General features: G+C 33.9%; 1 pseudogene; it reads right to left on the bottom strand.

Annotated features, from left to right (window-relative positions):
* Positions 1-5,350: 5,350 nt before the first annotated feature.
* LOC149263818 (aspartic proteinase nepenthesin-2 pseudogene) lies at positions 5,351-6,739 on the bottom strand (annotated as a pseudogene).
* Between the last annotated feature and the right edge of the window lie 232 nt (positions 6,740-6,971).

Genomic DNA, 6,971 nt, shown 5'->3' with positions numbered 1-6,971 from the left:
TTACTATGGATCTATGCTCGTTCTTAACAATATTATTTATGTTATATAAATTCCACATATTTATCTATAAAAGTATTCTCATTTTAATTTTATTAAAACCTTGATTTAATCTCTATGAGAATATATTTTTAATAGTGGTGAGGATAAAGGGTTTAGATATATCTCAAAAGTAATTATAACATTTTTCCTTTTGTATTTAATTTAAAAAATGGTATAGAATTAATTAAATTAAAAAATTTATAAAATATTTTGATTGTCAAATAAGTTATGGCTTCTAGGTGTGTGGTACTGATAAGCCATGATTGGCCCATGGTATTGTAACAAAGTCTATTTACAAGTTAATAATATCCATGGTAAAGTGGGGGTGAATAGACATGGTTAAAAATCTTGTCATACTGTTATAAAATATTTTAATTGTGAAATAAGTTATAATTTTTGGGCATGTGGTATTGATAAGCCATGGTATATATTGTAACAAATCTTATTTACAAGTTAATAATATCCATGAGAAAGTGAAAGTGAATATCCATGGTTAAGAATCTTGTCATATTGTTATACCAGCTTCACTTAGATCCATGTAACACCAGATCTATCATTCCCCGAGAGGGATCAAATCTCTCAAGGTGCAAACCTTCTTTTTGGAGTGTAGAACTTGAGGAAATGTTTGCACCTCGAGGGATTTGATCCTTATTAGCCAATGATAGAGGCGCAAACCTTATTTTTGGAGTGTATAACTTGAGGAAATGTTTGCACCTCGAGGGATTTGATTTATTTTAATTGTGAAATAAGTTATAATTTTTGGGCATGTGGTATAGATAAGCCATGGTATATATTGTAACAAATCTTATTTACAAGTTAATAATATCCATGAGAAAGTGAAAGTGAATATCCATGGTTAACAATCTTGTCATATTGTTATACCAGCTTCACTTAGATCCATGTAACACCAGATCTATCATTCCTCGAGAGGGATCAAATCCCTCAAGGTGCAAACCTTCTTTTTGGAGTGTAGAACTTGACGAAATGTTTGCACCTCGAGGGATTTGATCCTTATTAGCCAATGATAGAGGCACAAACCTTATTTTTGGAGTGTAGAACTTGAGGAAATGTTTGTGCGTCGAGGGATTTGATTCCTATCAGCTCATGATAGTTGGGTGTTAGATGGATCTAAGTTGGTTCCACTTGAGAGAAACAATGTCACAATTCTACATTATCATTGTTATGTATATGTTTGAGATTAAATTCAAAATTCACATTATGTTTTCTTTTTTGGGCATGGCCATATAATTATCTTCTTTAATTTAGTTTGTATTTCTTTCCTTGAATGGTTTGTACATCTATGTTTGGATGGTTTGAGTGGTTTGGGTATTTACGTGTTTGGATTTGGATGGTAGTATTTGTGAATGTTACAATTCTTGTGTTATATTTTTTTTTGTGTATGTAATTGGCTATTAATAATTAGTTGGCGATGAGCCCACGGGGTTTTGGATTGACGGTCAATGGGTGCGCTGTTAAGGCACTCCTTGCAATAGGTCACTGGTTCAAATCCCCGTGGGTGCTTAGGTAGTATTATATAGAAAAAAAATTAGTTGGCGATGAAGAAGAGAGACAATCTTTTCAATAGTTTGATACTACACATCTATTTCATTTAATTTTAGGTATCACCACTTCTCGCAACTATTTCATTCTTAATAGTGTTTCTCTAGGTAATACGAATACTAAATATATATTGATGAGTAGTTTTAATAATTTACAACATCAACATTACTCTTGAAATAATTTGTCTCTTTGCTAATGTATGAAATAATTTATTTCCTTCAAGAATATTTTGATTTGTTTTGAATGTTAGTAAATATATTTTTCCTCTTATAAATATTTTGAATACATTGTTGTAAGCAATTATCTATTAGTAATTTTGAATATATGTAAATTAATTACGATGGAGAAGGGATACAATCTTGTGAAGGGTTAATTTTCACTTTACAGGTGGATTAATTCTGCACATTATTTCATTTTAACTCTAGGTATCACAACTTTTGAGAGCTAATTAAGTCTTAATAGTGTGCCTGTGGGTATTAGTAAATATATCTTTTTTTTTTAAATAATCTATAGCCTCAAGATAAACATATAATGCATCTAATACAAGAAATCAAATAGGATTAGAAAACAACAACTACACTAAAATCAATGCATCTAATGCAATAAATAGAATGAGATTAGAAATCAACATCTATACTAAAATCAATGCATCTAATGCATGCAATCAAATAGGATTAGAAATCCACATCTAGACTGAAATCAATGCATCTAGTGCAAGCAATCAAATAGGATTAGAAATCAAAATCTACATTAAAATCAATACATATAGTATAATCAATCAAATTAGAAATCAACATGTTACACTGAAATCAATGCATCCAGTACAAACAATCAAATAGGATTAGAAATCACCATATACACTAAAATAAATGCACTAGTGCAAGAAATCTTCTTCCCTTTCTCCCCCTTAAATCTAATCTTGAAAAATATTTTTAGTAATCTACATACTCAAGATTAACAACATCTAATCCATGTAATGCAAGTAATAATATAATATTAGAAAACAACATTTACACTTAAATCAATGCATCTCATGCAAGCAATCATATGCCTAGAAATCAACATCTATAGTTAAATCCATGCATCAAGTGCAAGTAATCAAATATAATTAGAAATCAACATTTATGTTGTAGTAAATGCATGTAGTGCAAGCAATCAAATAGGATTCGGATTAGAAACTACCATCTACAAAGAAATCAATTCATATAGAGCATGTAATCAAATAGGATTAGAAATCAACATCTACATTGAAAATTAATGCATATAGTGTAAGAAATCAAATAGGATTAAAAATCATCATCTACACTGAAATCAATGCATCTAGTGAAAGCAATCAAATAGGATTAGAAATCATCATATACATTGAAATCAATGCATCTAGTATAAGAAATATTCTTCCCTCTCTCCCCCCTCCATCTCTCCTTTGCCTCTTTATCTTACCCCCCCCCAAACCACCCCAAGAAACACGCATACACTCTCTTTCCATATTTATCTATCTCTTACTCCCTCTCCCTCTATATATCTATGTCTTCTTCCCTCCCTTCACCTCCCATCTATATCCCTATCTCCCTCTGCCTCTCCTTTGTCTCTCTATATCACCCTCAAAGCATACACACTCTTTCTCCATATCTATCTATCTCTACCTCCCTCTTCATATCCCTCTCCCTCTCTCCCCCTTCTATCTCTCTTCTCTCTTGCTCTCCTCTCTCCCTACCCTTCTCTCTCTATATTTTTTCTTACCTGCCTATCTCTCCCCCTCCCTCTCCCTTTCTCTCTCCTTCTCTCTCTCTCACGTCCTCTCTCTCTTCCTTCCTCTCTCTCCCTTTATCTCATATATCTCTCTCTTTCTCTCTTCCCTCCAAATCAGTCATTATTTACCTCCCTCTCTCCTTCTTCCCCCCTTCCTTCCATCTCTCCTTTGTATTTCTATCTCACCATAAATCATGCACACTCTCTCTTGATCTCTCCCTTGTCACTACCCCTCTCTCCCCACTTTTCTCTCTTTAGGTATTTCTTCTTCACTCCCTCTCTCCCCCTCCAACTCCTTCTCTCTGTCCCTCCCTCTCAAGTCCTCTCTTTGGACCTTCCCCTTTTTCTCTTTCTCTCCTACCCCCTCTCTCTTCTCATCTCTCTCTCTTTTTCTGTCCTCCAACCTTGTCACTATCTCCCTCCCTCTGTCTTCCTCTCCGCCCCCTCTGTCTTTGTGTCTCCCTCTTTCTCTCTTACCCTTCTCTCCCTCTCTCACTCCTTTCTTTATCTCTCTCTTGATTCCTCCTCTCCCATCTCCTTCATTTTATCTCCATCTCTCTCTTGTCGCTCTCTCTATCTCCACCTCTAGCACTCCATGTCTTTGTTATTCCCTCTATATATATCTAGAGTTAATTATAAATCATGATATATTAACATATATTATAATATAACGAATTTAATATTTTATTAAATTTAATATTGTGTTAATCAGAAGTTATTAAATATATTAATATTAATATTTTATATAGCATTAATCTTTTATCAATATTAGATTTAATGATTTTTTAATAACACAATTATAATAAAACTACATTAAATTAATATATATGGTTTTTGCTTTTAAAATTAATTTTACAAATATTTAATTAAAAGAAATATTTTGGAGCAAGATTTTGAATTAACCTTTTTGATTTAATAAATGGTATTGGATTTAGTAAAAACTAAAGATGTTTACAGTTTTATCTAATTTGAAACTTTCATGTGGTAACTTTTTTTGCCCAAGGTAAATTTATGATCGATTCAAATTCAAATTGACGTATATTGTAAACGAGCTATTAAATACACAATATAATCTATTATCCAGTCAAATTATATATAATACCACATAGTTTTATTTTAATAATTAATCTTAGTCCATTAATAAGATTAAAAAGTTATATATAATTTAAGAAGTTATGCTTTTGGGGCATGTGGTATTGATAAGTCATGGTATTGGACCATGGTATTGTAACAAAACCTATTTACAAGTTAATAATATCCATGATAAAGTGGGGTTGAATATCCATGGTTAAGAATCTTGTCATATTGTTATCAAATATTTTGATTGTGAAATAAGTTATGTTTTTGGGGAACATGGTATTAAAAACCATGGTTTTGTAACAAAACCTATTTACAAATTAATAGTATCCACCATAAAATCGTGGTGAATATCCATGGTTAAAAATATCGTCATATTAATATAAAATATTTTAATTGTGAAATAAGTTTGTGTTTTTGGGCATGTGATATTGATAAGGCATGATATTGTAACAAACCCTATTCACAACTTAATAACAAAATCAAAACATAACAAGTTATTTTTAACGTTTTAACTTAATAAAAAAATCAAGATATAACAAATTAGATATTATATTTTTTATTACTTTTAACTTTTAATATTTATTAAAAAAATGTTTAAATATTTAACCTCATATTATTTTTAAATTTTAAATTTTATTTTTTATTTTTACATACACATACACTTAATACTAAATACACTTAATACTAAATTGTAAAAACCTATGTACATATACTCTATACTGAATTATAAAGCGCCTCTATGCGTAATTATTTAATAATATACTTTATGGCTTGAACAATAAAATATCACACAAAGACGTACTCTATGCATAATTATTCAATAATATACCTTATGACTTGAACAATTAAATATCACACAAATACGTAATACTCGAGAAGGAATTTGCTTATATAATCGAAAACATCCTTGGGTGCTTAGTTACTAGGCGCTGTCACAAGGTGTTGGCGCGAAGGAAAGGACGTTGTTTACATTGTCGTAAAGTATTTGGTAATTCTGCTGTTGGACATTGCCAAACACGGAAACATCCCCGTCACCAAAATTGGGTAACATTGCAAGGCAGATAACGTTATTGCCCATAGATACTAAGTAGTTATCTCTGGGCAGATTCCAATCCGCTCCCTTGAAATGGAATGTCACGGTAGGAAAGCTTGGAGGTTCAGAGCCACCCAGTGACCAGCAGAGGTCCAGGCCAACCTTAGAGCCATCGGCCAGTGGAAGATCAATCAGTGACTTCAACGCATTCTTGACAAAATCATAAGCAGTGGGGGACAGATAAGTGACAGTCGTTCCAGAGTCTATGATAAATCCACCAGAGCTGTCAGATTTAATATCAAAAGTACCAGCAGGGATATCCAATACTTGACCGTCAACGCTAATTGACTGCAATGAAAGATAATAGAATGATGGATACTTGCCGTTTCGAATTATAGGAGTCGAACTGGCGATCTGGTGATTGAAGAGAGTAACGTTGCCTACAAACAAAAGGCCGGTTTGGGATGGAGGATCGGTAACAGAAACGAGGCAGTAAGAAAATACATTTCCCAAGGATGGGGCGAGCTGTGAGGGCAAGGAGAGAGGGCCTCGTCCGAAACCTACTAATCCACCTCCTTGAAAGCTAATTCCTGTATTGATATGGCCACAACCGAAGGCAACATGGGGAAATGATAGAGCAAATTCAGCAGAAAAGGTAAAGGTCTCGTAAGCAATGATCCCCTGGCTGGTGCCGTTGTCACCATATTGAAGATTGTACTGACAGATTCCATTAGCGCCGCAAAAAATGCCATCACCATTGCAGCTATCGCTTTTGCAGGGAGCACTACTGTAAGTGGAGGACTGGTAAGGATCATAAATTGGAGTTGGCTGTGGGTAGCAATCATCACACGGTTTGCACTGCGTCCACATTAGGTCACTGCCTGTGTCTAGAACTCCATCGAAGTATTGTACCGGGGAGCCAATTGCCATATGGATGAGAAATTCTCCACTTCCTCCGATTAGTGTAGTACCTGCATAAGTCAATTGATTGTAACCACCTGATTTTTCAGTATTCGCAGATCTGACCTGTAAGCTTGCATGTCGCTCTCGACTGCGTTGGACTGCTCGCTTCAAGCGCTCAGTGGACGTAATATTTGGAGGAAGCAGTGAATCTATATGTACAAGATCCATTCTCAATATTCCATTCGACATCTGCGCCGAATTAGAAGCATGCACGCATTCCATTAAACTAAGGAATACATACAGCAATAACAATTGAATAAGCGGACGATGGCATTTCCAGTCAAACGGAGATTGAAATACGGAAATTGCATCCATGGCGATAGAGAGATATTATTTGGCAAGGAAAGTGGAAAAATGAAAAAACTTTGCTTTTAATGTAAAGAAGAACAAAGCATTCGATGAGAACTGTGACAAGAATACACAGCAAGAGCACAACCATTAGAAAACAGCAATCAGAAGATTACACATAGCGAGCAGTGTTTATGGGAATTTGTAAATAGTAGGATTTTGCTAACAACTGTCCGCTTCTGAAACCAGGGAAGCATTT

Source organism: Pinus tabuliformis, chromosome 6 (genome assembly GCF_031772625.1).
Source record: "Pinus tabuliformis cultivar Carrire ecotype Pingquan chromosome 6, CPIR1, whole genome shotgun sequence".
Classification (NCBI taxonomy): Eukaryota; Viridiplantae; Streptophyta; class Pinopsida; order Pinales; family Pinaceae; genus Pinus; species Pinus tabuliformis.
This window is presented reverse-complemented; position numbering and strand designations above follow the sequence as displayed.